Source organism: Delphinapterus leucas, chromosome 12, assembly GCF_059928025.1.
Source record: "Delphinapterus leucas isolate spDelLeu-1000000601 "Yukka" chromosome 12, BTC_Dleu_Yukka2, whole genome shotgun sequence".
In the NCBI taxonomy this organism is placed as follows: Eukaryota; Metazoa; Chordata; class Mammalia; order Artiodactyla; family Monodontidae; genus Delphinapterus; species Delphinapterus leucas.
Window position 1 is genome coordinate 77,980,526 of NC_143140.1, and position 16,065 is coordinate 77,996,590.

Consider the following 16,065-nt stretch of genomic DNA (forward strand, 5'->3'; position numbering starts at 1 on the left):
TTCAGCTGCTCGGCAGCTGCACTCTGGCTGCCATCCATGAACCTCCCACCCCTTCCTGCCCCTCCTCTCCTTCAGAGTCCACCCAGGCACTTGGAAAGGCTGCTGCTTCCTTGCCAAAGAGGCGAGGCTCAAAGTCAGGACCACATCTGCATGGCCTCAGTATTAGCAGAAAGAGACAGAGAGAGAGAGAACTTTCACCTCAGTGATGATTGCCTAGTTTGTATCTGCCCCAGTCCAACAACTAAAGACTTTTAGTCAGATTATATCAGACATAAAATGGTTTTTAAAAGTTAAAACTATATAAATATGTAATTCATGTTACTAATGTTTACTCCAAGGAAGTGTACAGACTTTAGCTCATGGAATCTACATGATGCCTCTCTACCTGGGGTGGTATTTGTCGTGTCTGTGTATGTACCTCTTTATTACTTTTTTCCCCCTCTAAAAATACCTAGTTATTAATAACACAGGTTTTGGGCTATTATTTGAACTTATAGATTTCTAAAATGTATTCCAGCTATAAGAGAGTGCCAGCTGCTAAACCTAACTCCGTGGGGTCATTCGTGTTTTCCCACTGTGCCTGTGAGGGGTGGACAGGAAATGCTATTTAGTTGGGTTTTTCGATTTCGGTGGCCTAATTCTTCATCTCCTTCTTTACCTCAAGAATCCCACATTGAACTTCTGTTCACCGATGCCTAGTATTTAAACTCTTTCCCTCCCTGAACTCCTCTCCCGCACTTATTCCTATGCCTGTGAGTCTCTATTCCTAGTTCTGTTTTCTCTCATAAGCAAGCTTCCAGCTTCCTGGCAGATAACCCATTCATTTTTATTAGTAACTTAAATTTCAGATACTATATTACCTACGTAAGTGATTTTTAACAGAATTGCTCTCCCGCTACGTACCAGTGTAGGGCAGGTCATTTCAGTATTTTCTAGTTGCTTCCATTCTTATAGGTCCAAGTTCTACAAGACCCTACAGGATCAGGGTCTTTCCCCTTTTCCCCTATTCCTTTTCTGACTTTACCTCCCCCTTGTTCATGTACTGTCCTCCTTTTCACATCCTGGAGCACCCCAGGCTTGTTCCTACCTCAGGGCCTTTGCTTTGCTATTTCCTCTGCTAGAAAGTCATTTCCATATGGTTTTCTCCCTCATCTCCTTTAGGTATTTAGCTCAATGCCATTTTCTCACGTCAGCTTCTTTGGCCAACTGGTTTAAAATTGCTATCCCCACTTTCCTGCCAAAACCAGAAACTCCCCGTTTTTCTTTTGCTGCTTTATTTTTTGTCATTAATTGCTTTGCTCATTAACATACTATATATTTTGCTTTAAGAATTATGTTTATGCATATGTCACCTTAATAAAATGTAAGTTCCATGAAGGCAAGAATTTTTCCTTTTCTATTTTATACACTGTTGAGTCCTTAGTCATGTTTGGGTCATATGTAGTAGGCACTCAAAAATGTTTATTTAATGAATAAGTGAATGACAGTGATGAAATAAAAGACTATAACAGGGTTGCAATACACCAAAAAAAGAAAAGCAAACTTAGTAATGGTTATAATTAATGTACATCAAAGGCTCACAACTCTTAAGGAGCTTTGATTTTAAAGAGTTTATATCCTGAAAGAGATGAGATTGTTAACGCCCATTTAAAAAACAAAACAAAAAAACCTGATCAAACCAGATACCATAAAACACAGTACCTGGCCTGGATTTGTGGTGATTTTATCACGTGATAGAGATAAGATCCCTGCTGATAAGATGTTAACCCTTTCCTTATTGGGTCGTCCCATTTCTTTTTGAGATGATGTTATTTCTAACAGGTTTTTTTCCCCAGAAAATGTCTGAATTGAATTATATCAATAAAAGTACATGTATATATTTATGAAAATACAAGAGTAAGGGCAAATAGTTATACAGTATCTAGGCTTTGCTAGAAACTAGCTGTTGAGTATTAAACATCAAATCATTAGGTTCTGCTGTAGCATTATACGATAGAATGTGAAGTCCACTGTAAATCATGTTTATCCTCTAAGTTTTACTGAAGAACTAATTATAGATATCAGGCTAAGTCATAGATTTAGGTGTCACCTAGCCTGGGGCCCAGGGATCAAAGTCTAGCAAGGCTCCAGTGTAATTGTCATTTGAAATATACTGGGGACATTTAGAGTAAGTTTTTATATGTCATTATTTTACCACACCTTGTGGTTATACATCCAATAAATGCAACTAACTCTACATAGTCCTGAGTACGGAAATGAGAGAAAAAGTATTCGGAGCCTTGAAAATGGCTGTCCCATAAAACCTTATTCTCCTACAGCTGCCATCTGTAGCATATCTCTTGTATTCCCTAAACTTATGTGTCAAATTGGGTACAGGACCAGGTCTGGCTTTTGCCTAGTCTGGTGGCTGGCACATAATAGCCACTCACGATTTGTTTATTAAATGAGTTCATAGTTTAGTTACCTAGCTTGGTTTTCATTCCTTCTAAATTTAATTGAAGCCTGGTTCTCCCTCCTTTTCTGATTTGATCCACTGTTGGCAAAATTCAAAAACTGAGATGTTTCAACTGAGAAAGCAGAACCATCTATGTCCAGCTGTGACCAAATTCATGAGTAAATATGACTCTGAATTACCAAGAATAAGTATGCCAGGTAACTGAGCTGACAGTTTTTACATTAGATTAAGGTATTTCTATTTTATGTATTCTGTATTTCTCTGTATCAGCAAGAATGAAATCTCTGATATAGGGTTCACCCTTGCACCATTTTTTGTGACATTAGATATGTCATTTTTTTATTTTGACATTCAATTTTTTCTTCTTTAAATGAAGGACCATCTACTTAAAATTGTTGCCATTCCAACATTCCCTGTCCTCCCTTCTCTACTTTATTTTTTCCTCCAGCTCTAAACTATCATGATTCTTTCAGCATTTTTTTTTAACTCTACTAGATCCATAAGTGAGAGAATTTTGTTACAGTAAAGTGTTCAAAACTTAGATTTAACTTATTGTTCTAATTGGGGGTGTCATCTTTTTAAAATTTCATCTTTGAGAACAATATTTTTTATTGTTGTAACAACTGTCACAAATTATATCTTTTGTTATTAATACCTAATGATAATTAGAAATTACAAACCAATTTAAATTAATCAATTTGAAAACTAATGTGTACTGCAAAGATACCATGGAAGGATTTGTAGTGACAACAGGACAAAAATTTGATCTTCTTTGACGTACTGAATATAAGTCTTGGTGTAGATGATAGACAACTTAAAAGAGGGAAGAGAAGGCATGCAATTTAAGTATTAAGAGTTATTAGAAGTGTTAATGCTTACACTTGAAATGCTAAAATATTTGAAACTTGAATGGGAAGTTTGAGATAGGAATACAATTTGGTGTTTATAGTCACAAAGTTTTGTTCCACTTCCAATAGCACATTAAAATCAAGATCAAACAGATAATTTGAACTAATAAGAATTATGCAACCTTCTAGATTCTTAGAGATGATGAAATATCATTAGACCTCTTTTTAGAAAATGTATTTTATTGAAGTATAGTTGATTTACAATGTTGTGTTACTTTCTGCTGTACAGCATAGTGATTCAGTTATACGTATGTATATATATACATTCTATATCATATTCTTTTTCATTATGATTTATCACAGGATATTGAATATAGTTAGACCACTTTTCAAAACAGAATGAAATATATTTCATAAAGCTCAAGTTAATCTATACTTACTGAAGTGTACATTTAAATTTCATAGAATTCTCAAAAAAGATCAACATATTTGTCTATACAAAACTTTGAAAACAAGACTATTACAAGAGTGGAATCATGATTAATACTATGAAAGCAACATAAAATAGAAGAATATATATCTTACTGAGGATTAAATTAAGTGAATTCTTGGTTATACCAGGTCAAAGAGAGAGCTGCTTCAATGAAACCATGCAACAGTGGTTAATAGAAAATAGATAATCTATTCCTCTACCAACAGAAATCAAAAAGGAAAAAAATGTGTGTGTGCACGAGAGAGAGCGAGAGAGAGAGAGAAGGGAGATGCCTTTTGTAGCTCTAGGTATAGTCCTTATAGCTCCACAGAAAAAGGCAGAGAGGGAAGAGGAGAAGCAGGGCAGGATACAACCCAGGGTTCACACTGAGTTTTGTGATTTACCCAGGTCACCTCTGAGAACCTCAAAAACTAAGGTCATAAGTACTCACAATTTAAAAGGTGATCTCTGGTGACAAAAACTTCCCTAGAGGAAAGCCAATTCTTTATGTTCATTTCCCAATGATTCACTGAGTGCTTCTCATGCCCAAGTCACTGGTTGGCTTGGGAGAATAAGGAATTGCAAAACAGGGTACAAGTCCAGGGATTTGTAATCTAGGGGAGAAAAACTAAGATTCAAATAGAAATAACTAGGAAATATACAGTAATGTCAAATTTGTCAGGGAGAAACTTGTTGGAAATAATGGAAGGAACCATGTATTGGCATAGGGTTAGATTAGAGAAATCATGACATTTCTAAAATGATGGTTATGTGAGTTAGAGGATAAGAGGGTCACTTCCAACTGGAGCTGGTCTTTCATCATCTCCCTCTAACAGCCACTCTCCAACTTCGAAAGGCACAAGCTAGTGAGATGGCTAGGGCAGGTGATGGAGATGTTTGGGCACAGAAAGTCATCCAGGTTGGCTGGAGAAGAGGGATTTCATATGAATGTACTGGCACAAAGAGCATCAGAGGTGAGTATGCAGCACGTGAGAAGGACAGATTAAGGAATTTGAACTCTGTGTGATGGGGAAACATAGACTGTTTTCAATGTCAAAATGATGATTTATGAGGTACAATTTAACAATTGTCTGAATGGAATTCATGCTGAATTAAGAATCAGGGTAGCAAGTAATGAGTGATGATAATGGGAGATAATGGGGGGATGCTTGCTTCTGGGAGCTCTCCATGAGAGCGAGGAACTTTTTTAAAGAAGGGTGAGTGGGTACAGAGCAGACCTGTAATATGATTGTGGTCGAAGACCACAAAGCCAAGTTACTGACCTTCAGTGGCAGTGGTGATGGTGTCCAGGTGATGATGCCACCATGTCTGAAAAGGGAAGGGAAAAAAGTGTAAATGAAATTCAATGACAAATTTCTGAGGGCCTTCCCTTGCTTATTTTTGCCTTTTCTTCAGGGCTTGGCACGATGTGTGTTTAATAAGGGTGTGTGTACTTTGAGTTAAAAGAGAAACCTGGTGTGGCAGCTTGGCCATAAAACCCTCTGTCTCAGAACCAGAGAGAGACTATGAGACCCAGAGGGAAGAGGCCCTGTCAATCATCCCCAGGACACCAGGCAACACTCAGCACCGATTAGGGCATCATATAAATGTCTATTGCATATTTCTTAAATATAAAAATCTCAGCCAAAAAGCCCTGCTTAATGAGGCTAGGAATAACCTGTTAGTCTTAGTGGGATCTGTCACTAGTTCTTCCTTTGAAATAATCTTAATCTGAACATTTGTTTATTAATTTGTTAAAACTTGACATGGGTTAACAATTATTTCTGGCAATGAAAAAAATTTTTTTAATCAACCAATTTTTATTTTGTTCCCTTTTGGAGGAGAAATGGTTCCTCCTCAGTTTACTCTGTAGCATTATTAGAGGAGTAGAAGATGTTAGATTAAAAAGATTTAAATTTACAGACTCACGGAATTTGTACTTCAGCGTTACCTAAAAACAAAATCAAACTTATACTTTGAAACTCACAGCACTGTTGCTAGTGCTTCAAATGAGCAAAGTAATATTGCCTCAATCAAAAGTGGTTATTTAAAAATATTTTAGTTGGCTTTACTATTATTTTGACGTTTCCAGGTCACAGATTATTGAAATTAAGGGATTAAATAATCTATAAGCTGATTAGGCTACTTAATGTGAGATAAAAATGACTAAAATGACTAAATCCAAGATGTTAAAAATATACCTTTGATATGATTTGTATAATTTGATATAATTTGTATAATATGAAGTATTGGATAGAAATATTCCTAATCTTTCTTACTTTGACCCTTGACAAAGAAGACATGCATACGTTGTCAGAAGAAGTATTCAACTAGGTGCTTTGAAATTTTATTACATTCTTTCGTAGGGTAGGTTCAGGCTAATTAATTCCAGGGTCTAGGGCTATAGGCATGCTGATTTGTATGGCTGAATTAACATATGGTACATTTTAAAAGTAGACTTTATATATAAAGTATACATATATATATATACACACACACACACATATGTATAAAGTATATAAAGTATATACATAAATATATAAAGTGTATATATATATAATATATATATTTATATTTTTGCTGGTGCCAAATGAATACCATAGTCTAAAGATTTTGTGATTATTTTTATTCCATCCTCTGACATGATGGGCATCAGAATTACATATATTACTTCAGTTGAAGTCCTCAAAATGTCAATGTGCCCTTTCTGCTCCCATTTCTTCACCTTTCAGTCTTCAATTCAGGGAAGAAATATGTCTAGTTTAGTTATAGATTAATAAAAAAGGCTACTACAGGTCGTCAAACCTTGTGGATACACAGGCAAAAGGAGAGGAAGCAGGAAGAACTGTGGCCTGTTTTGCCTGCTTTCATCCCAGGTATGAGCCAGAAACACCGTAAGAGTTTAACCAGGTGAGGTCATGGTCAAAGGTGAAGCCTGTGCTGTACAATCTGCTAACAGAGCTCTTTCCACATACTATTGTAACGAATTAATTAGAAATTAGAGACAAAGCCACATGTTTGCTCCACCTTGGATCAAAGTCTAGGAGGGATTTGTGATCAGTTTGCTCCATAGACAAAGAATAAGTTTAGGAAGAAAATAGTTGGAGTTGTATAAAAAGAAGAAAAAAAAAGTTTAATTGGAGCTTGTGCATGTACTCACCCAGGGTGCTGAGGACCTGTTGTTTCTTTCATGGATTTTGGTTAAAGTCATTAAGGACATTATCTCATGTATTTGCATATCATGTTTTGTCCTTGCTCTTTAAAATATCAGCTTTGCTGCTGGACAGTGTTAGATCCCGGTAAAAGGCAGAAGCTTCAGATACTAGGGGCCTGTGTTCATTGGGATCCGAACAGCAGAAGAAGCCCCCTCCTATTCTGCTCTCTCCCTTTGTTCCTCCATCTCTCAAGAGGGCTCAGGGGAACATGTGTCACTCCAGCTAAATCTATCCTCTCTTATCCTTTCCTGGAGTTCTCCTTTCCTTCTGACCTGCCCCTGCTTTGTTTTCTTTCTTCTACCCCCCAAATTAAGTCATTCTCTGATGGTCTTGCTTCACTCCCCTCTCCTTTATCCCTTTTGATGATCTAAAACAATGATGATTAAAGATGACTGAATTAGCACCCGTGGTCCTTACCGTGTAATTGAGCTCAAGTTCAAGGGGACAAATCCACTTGGATGTACTCTCCTACTCCAAGTTAAATATGTCCAAACTGGAGGTCATCATTTTCTCTTCCAAATGTGATTTCCCGTGTTTATTTTAGAGAATCTTACTACCATTTTCCCTGCCACGTTGAGTTTCAAGCAGTTATCTTTGACCTTCACCTTCCTTTGTCTGTTATGTCCAGTTGGTTTCCATGTTCTTTTGATTTTCCCTTCAAATTGCTTCTCTACCCTGGCTCAGTGTTCATTTCATAATGATTTGACTTACATACATCATGAAATGATTACCACAATAAGTTTAGTGAACATCTGTCACCTCATGTAGATAAGACGTTAAAGAATTAGAAAAAAAAATTTCTTCCTTGTGATAAGAACTCTTAGGATTTAATCTTTCAACAACTTTCATATACCGAGTTGACCAAAAAGTTTGTTCAGATTTTTCCGTAACATCTTATAGAAAACCCTGAATGAACTTTCTGGTCAACCCAATATAATGTACAGCAGCATTAATCATATTTATTATGCTGTACCTTACATCTCTAGTACTTATTTATCTTATAACTGGAAGTTTGTAACTTTTGGCTACCTTCATCCAGTTCCACCTCTCCACCCCCACCTATGGTAATAACAAATCTGATCTCTTTTTCTATGTGTTTGGTTTGTTTGATTTTGAAGTATAATTAACCTGCAACATGCTGTTAGTTGCTCGTACACAGAGTAGTGATTCGATATTTCTATACACTTCAAAATGATCACCATGATGAAGATGTTACATAATTATTGACTATACTCCCCACACTGTACATTTCATACCTGGGACTCATTTATTTTGTAATTGAAAGTTTGTACCTCTTAATCTCCCTCACCTATTTATGTTCGTATTCACACAAGCACAGTATATTTAAAAAATAGATAAATGTTGAACTTTTAAAGTTAAATGCCTAATTAAATAATTTTCATCAAACCAAGAGAGTAAAGGTTGGCATAACAATCTGACTTTAATTATTTTTAATTTTTACATTTTTTAGAGGTTGCAATTTATTTCTTCATGTATTTAATATTTCTGAAGAATATGGCTCAGAATGCCCCTAATGCAAATTAAGTCAATTGTGTATTCTGATTCCTTCAGGGTATTAGCTGATGCTACTTAATAAGGCATGCTAATTACACACCGCATAAATAAACTACCTCCCACTGTGAATAAATCATGTCTTTACCCTGAGCAGCATGTTCAAAGAAAATAATAGCAAAATTCCAGACCCTCACTTCATTGAAATTTTAACGTCCTCGCAGTGGAAGTAATCTAATTAAAGCTTATATAGGAGTGTGTATGGCCTGTGTGTAAATAAGATTCTGCTTCTTTTAAAACTTTTTCTTAGTAGTCTCTAATGATTTTGTGCCAGCTAAAGTTTTCTTTGGTTTTCAGCTCTTATATATATTTTCTGTTGTATTATATAATCTTGTTAACTGACCTAAGAATTTTTAAAAACTCATTTTGTCATCTTTGCTAGGTATGTGATTAACAAGTGCTTTTAAATTTTAAAAAGTTATTTCATTAGTGTTTTATTAATAACCAGATTATAAAATATATATTAATGCAAATATGAACTACTTTATTACATATAAAGACAATTTTGACTTTTTCCCAAGTCCAAATTATACACGGTTTAATTTACCAGGAATAGGTATACATGAAAGACAGACAAAATACATTTTGTTGAATATGACTGGGCAGTCAAATATATCATAGAATCTAGATTTAACTATGTATTATGACTCTAGGAACAGATAATACTGCTGTCACAACGTGATGTTTGGATTTTCCTAAATTTGCCTTTTAAAATCGCCAGCTTTTCTTTTTCTTTCTTTCTTTCTTTTTTTTTTTTTTTTTTGCGATACGCGGGCCTCTCAATGCTGTCGCCTCTCCCGTTGCGGAGCACAGGCTCAGGACGCACAGGCTCAGCGGCCATGGCTCACGGGCCCAACCGCTCCGCGGTACGTGGGATCCTCCCGGACCGGGGCACGGACCCGTGTCCCCTGCATCAGCAGGCGGACTCTCAACCACTGCGCCACCAGGGAAGCCCTCTTTTTCTTTCTTTTTAAAAACCAGGTTTATTGATGTACATTTGACATACAATAAATTGCACATATTTAAAGAATGCATTCTGGTAAGTTTTGATGTACATCCACACACATGAAAGCATCAACACAATCAAGATAATGAACAGATCTACCGTTCAAAAAAGTTGCCTTGCCTTCCTTCTGTCTTTCCTTGACCCCAGTTCCCAGGCAATCACTGTTCTATTTTCTGTCACTATAGATTAGTTTACATTTACTAGAGTTTTATATAAATGGAATAATAAACTTCCTTTTGTATGGCTTCTTTCACTCATAATTATTTTGATATTCATCCATGTTGTTGCCAATAGTTAGTGTAGAATTAGTATTATTTCTTCCTTAAATATTTAGTAGACTTTACCAGTGAAGCCATTTGGGTCTGGAGTTTTCTTTGTAGGAAAATATTTAATGCTAAGTTCACTTTATTAATAGATACAGACAAGGGTATTCAATATCTCTAGTCCAATCTATCTCCTCTTTACCAAGGATTCTTAGTTTGTATTCTTCAGGGAACTGATCCATTTCATCTAAGTTATCAAATATATGACATAGAGTTATTTGTAATATTTCCTTATTATCTTTTTAATGTCTATGGGATCAGTAGTGATGTCTCTTTTTTCATTCTGATTGGTAGTTTGTATCTTCTCTCTCACATTCCTGATCAATCTGACTAGAGTTTGATCAGTCAAAGAACTGGCTTTTTGATTTATTGATTTTTCTCTATCATTTTTATGTTTTCTATTTCTATTAACCTGCTCTAATTTTTTATTAATTTACATTAGATTTAACTTGCTCTCTTCTTCCTAGTTACTTAGGGTGGAAACTGAGTACATTGTTCTGAGACTTTGATTCTTTTCTAATGTAGACATTTTGTGCTATAAACTTCCCCTATCTGTTGCTTTAGTGGCATCCTATACATTTTAATGTGTTATATTTTCATTTTTATTCAACTCAGATACGTTTATAACTTTTTTTATTTCTTCTTTGACACATTGGTTAATCAAATATTTTATCTAGATTCCAAATATCTTCAAATTCTCCAGGTGTTTTGGTTAGAGATTTGTAGTGTAATTTCCATTGTTCAGATAACATATCTTGTATGACTTGAATTCTTTCAAATTTATTGAGACTTGTTTGATGTCTCAGATTATAGTATGACTTGGCAAATAAAATGTATGTTCTTGAAAAGAATGTTCATCTGGAGCATGAGGGGCAGAGCCTCAGGTGCTCCGGCATCGTCACAAGTTGTGGCAGGGATAGGGGAGGATGGGGGAAACGACTGCTTCTTCTAGGCACTAGGGAATGCAGCTAGACCTGGATCCAAAGCAGGCTCTCCATATCGACCAGGCTCAGAAGACAACATCTGGCAAAAGAACCAAGCAGATGCAGAAGGCCAGCCACCCTGTACCTTTGGATTGGAGAATTTGTTTAACACATTTACATGTAAGCCATGTGGCTGACAGGGTCTTGGTGCTCCGGCTGGGTGTCAGGCCTTAGCCTCTGAGGTGGGAGAGCCGAGTTCAGGACACTGGACCACCAGAGACCTCCCAGCCCCATGTAATAACAATTGGGGAGAACTCTCCCATAGATCTCCGTCTCAACGCTAAGACCCAGCTCCACTTAATGACCAGCAAGCTACAGTGCTGGACACCCCATTCCTACAAAAAACTAGTAACACAGGAACACAACACCACCCATGAGCAGAGAGGCTGCCGAAAATCATAATAAGTTCACAGACAACCCCAAACACACCACCAGACGTGGTCCTGCCCACCAGAAAGACAAGATCCAGCTTCATCAACCAGAACACGGGAACCAGTGCCCTCCACCAGGAAGCCTGCACAACCCACTGAACCAACCTTACCCACAGGGGGCAGACACCAAATACAATGGGAACTAGCCTGCGAAAAGGAGACCCCAAACACAGTAAGTAAAGCAAAATGAGAAGACAGAGAAATATGCAGCAGATGAAGGAGCAAGGTAAAAACCCACCAGACCAAACAAATGAAGAGGAAATAGGCAGTGTACCTGAAAAAGAATACAGAGTAATTATAGTAAAGATGATTCAAAATCTTGGAAATAGAATGGAGAAAATACAAGAAACATTTAACAAGGACCTAGAAGAACTGAAGAGCAAACAAATAATGATGAACAAAACAATAAATGAAATTTAAAAATTCTCTAAAAGGAATCAATAGCAGAATAATAGAGGCAGAAGAATGGATACCTGACCTGGAACATAAAATAGTGAAAATAACTACAGCAGAGCAGAATAAAGAAAAAAGAATGAAAAGAATTGAGGACAGTCTCAGAGATGTCTGGGACAACATTAAACGCATCAACATTCTAATTATAGGGGTCCCAAAAGAAGAAGAGAAAAAGAAAGGGACAGAGAAAACATTTGAAGAGATTAGAATTGAAAACTTTCATAATATGGGAAAGGAAATAGTCAATCAAGTCTAGGAAGTGCAGAGAGTCCCATACAGGATAAATCCAAGGAGAAACACACCAAGACATATATAAATCAAACTATCGAAAATTAAATACAAAGAAAAAATATTAAAAGCAGCAGGGGAAAAGCAACAAATAACATACAAGGGAATCCCATAAGGTTAACATCTGATGTTTCAGCAGAAACTCTGCAAGCCACAAGGGACTGGCAGGACATATTTAAAGTGATGAAGGAGAAAAACCTACAACCAAAATTACTCTACCCAGCAAGGATCTCATTCAGATTTGATGGAGAAATTAAAACCTTTACAGACAAGCAAAAGCTGAGACAGTTCAGCACCACCAAACCAGCTTTACAACAAATGCTAAAGGAACTTCTCTAGGCAAGAAAGACAAGAGAAGGAAAAGACCTACAATAACAAACCCAAAACAATTAAGAAAATGGTACTAGGAACATACATATCAATAATTACCTTAAATGTAAATGGATTAAATGCTCCAACCAAAAGACATAGACTGGCTGAATGGATACAAAAACAAGACCAGTATATATGCTGCCTACAAGAGACCCACTTCAGACCTAGGGACACATACAGACTGAAAGTGAGGGGATGGAAAAAGATATTCCATGCAAATGGAAACCAAAAGAAAGCTGGAGTAGCAATTCTCATATCAGACAAAATAGACTTTAAAATAAAGACAATTACAAGAGACAAAGAAGGACACTACCTAATGATCAAGGGATCAATGCAAGGAGAAGATATAACCATTGTAAATATTTATGCACCCAACATAGGAGCACCTCAATACATAAGGCAAATGCTAACAGCCATAAAAGGGGAAATCGACAGCAACACAATCCCAGTAGGGGGCTTTAACACCCCACTTTCACCAATAAATAAGAAAACACAAGCTTTAAATGACACATTAAACTAGATAGACTTAATTGATATTTATAGGACATTCCATCCAAAAACAATGGAATACAGTTTCTTCTCAAGTGCTCATGGAACATTCTCCAGGATAGATCATATTTTGGGTCACAAGTCAAGTCTTGGTAAACTTAAGAAAATTGAAATCGTATCAAGTATCTTTTCTGACCACAACGCTATAAGGCTAGGTATCAATTACAGGAAAAAAAATCTGTGAAAAATACAAACACATGGACGTTAAACAATACACTACTAAATAAGCAAGAGATCACTGAAGAAATCAAAGAGGAAATCAGAAAATACCTAGAAACAAATGACAATGAAAACACGGAGACCCAAAACCTGTGGGACGCAGCAAAAGCAGTTCTAAGAGGGAAGTTTATAGCAATTCAGTCCTACCTCAAGCAACAAGAAACATCTCAAATAAACAACCTAACCTTATACCTAAAGCAATTAGAGAAAGAAGAACAAAAAAACCCCCAAAGTTAGCAGAATGAAAGAAATCATAAAGATAAGATCAGAAATAAATGAAAATGAAATGAAGGAAATGATAGCAAAGATCAATAAAACTAAAAGCTTGTTCTTTGAGAAGATAAACACAATTGATAAACCATTAGCCAGACTCATCAAGAAGAAAAGGGAGAAGACAAATCAGCAGAATTAGAAATGAAAACAGAGAAGTAATAACTGACACTGCAGAAATACAAAGAATCATGAGAGATTACTACAAGCAACTATAAGCCAATACAATGGACAACCTGGAAGAAATGGACAAATTCTTAGAAATGCACAACCTTCTGAGACTGAACCAGGAAGAAATAGAAAGTATAAACAGACCAATTACAAGCACTGAAATTGAAACTCTGATTAAAAATCTTCCAACAGACAGAAGCCCAGGACCAGATGGCTTCACAGGTGAACTCTATCACACATTTAGAGAAGAGTTAACACTTATCCTTCTCAAAGTCTTCCAAAATATAGCAGAGGGAGGACACTCCAAAATTCATTCTACAAGGCCACCATTACCCTGATACCAAAACCAGACAAAGATGTCACAAAAAAAGAAAACCACATGCCAGTATCACTGACGAACATAGATGCAAAAATCTACAACAAAATAGTAGCAAACAAAATCCAACAGGAAATTAAAAGGATCATACACCATGATCAACTGGGGTTTATCCCAGGAATGCAAGGATTCTTCAATATAAACAAATCAATGTGATACACCATATTAACAAATGGAAGGATAAAAACCATATGATAACCTCAATAGATGCAGAAAAAGCTTTCGACAAAATTCAACACCCATTTATGATAAAAACCCTCCAGAAATTAGGCATAGCGGGAACTTACCTCAACATAATAAAGGCCATATATGACAAACTCACAGCCAACATCATTCTCAATGGTGATAAACTGAAACCATTTCCACTAAGATCAGGAACAAGACAAGGTTGCCCACTCTCACCACTATTACTCAACACAGTTTTGGAAGTTTTAGCCACAGCTATCAGAGAAGAAAAAGAAATAAAAGGAATCCAAATTGGAAAAGAAGAAGTAAAGCTGTCACTGTTTGCAGATGATATGATATTATACATAGAGAATCCTAAAGATGCTACCAGAAAACTACTAGAGCTAATCAATGTATTTGGTAAAGTAGCAGGATACAAAATTAATGCACAGAAATCTCTGGCATTCCTATACACTAATGATGAAAAATCTGAAACAGAAATTAAGGATACACTCCCAGTTACCACTGCAACAAAAAGGATAAAATACCTAGGAATAAACCTACCTAAGAAGACAAAAGACCTGTATGCAGAAAACTATTAGACACTGATGAAAGTAATTAAAGCTGATACAAACAGATGGAGAGATATACCATATTCTTGGATTGGAAGAATCAATGTTGTGAAAATGACTTTACTACCCAGAGCAATCTACAGATTCAATGCAATCCCTATCAAACTACCAATGCATTTTTCACAGAACCAGAACAAAAAATTTCACAATTTTTATGGAAATACAAAAGACTGCGAATAGTCAAAGCAATCTTGAGAAAGAAAAACGGAGTTGGAGGAATCAGACTCCCTAACTTCAGACTATACTACAAAGCTACAGTAATCAAGACAGTATGGTACTGGCAGAAAAACAGAAATATAGATCAATGGAACAGGGTAGAGAGCACAGAGATAAACCCACGTGCATATGGTCACCTTTGATAAAGGAAGCAAGAATATACAATGGAGAAAGAAAGCCTCTTCAATAATTGGTGCTGGGAAGACTGGACAGCTACATGTAAAAGAATGATATTAGAACACTTCCTAACACCATACGCAAAAATTAACTCAAAATGGATTAAAGAGCTAAATGTAAAGCCAGTCACTATAAAACTCTTAGAGGAAAGCCTAGGCAGAACACTCTATCACAGCAAGATCCTTTTTGACCCACCTCCTAGCGAAATGGAAATAAAAACTAAAATAAACAAATGGGACCTAATGAAACTTAAAATCTTTTGCACAGCAAAGGAAACCATAAACAAGACAAAATACATCCCTCAGAATGGTAGAAAATATTTGTCAATGAAGCAAATGACACAGAATTAATTACAAAGTATATAAACAGCTCATGCAGCTCAATATCAAAAAAACAAACAACCCAATCCAAAAATGGGCAGAAGACCTAAATAGATATTTCTCCAAAGAAGATATACAGATTGCCAACAAACACATGAAAGGATACTCAACATCACTAATCATTAGAGAATGATTGCAAATCAAATGCAATCATTTGATGCAAATCAAAATGCAAATCAAAACTACTATGATGTATCACCTCACACCAGTAAGAATGGCCATCATCAAAAAATCTACCAGCAATAAATTCTGGAGAGGGTGTGGAGAAAAGGGAACCCTCTTGCCCTGTTGGTGGGAATGTAAATTGATACAGCCACTATGGAGAACAGTATGGAGGTTCCTTAAAAAACTAAAAATAGAACTACCATATGACCCAGCAATCCCACTACTGGGCATATACCATAATTCAAAAAGAGTCATGTACCTCAATGTTCATTGCAGCACTATTTACAATAGTCAGGACATGGAAGCAACCTAAGTGTCCATTGACAG

General features: G+C 36.2%; 1 protein-coding gene across 1 annotated transcript in view; it reads left to right on the forward strand.

Moving 5' to 3' along the window:
* The window catches only part of ADGB (androglobin), a 193,783-nt gene that overhangs the window by 16,029 nt on the left and 161,689 nt on the right, over positions 1–16,065 (forward strand). The gene's annotated exons all lie outside the window — the stretch shown is intronic.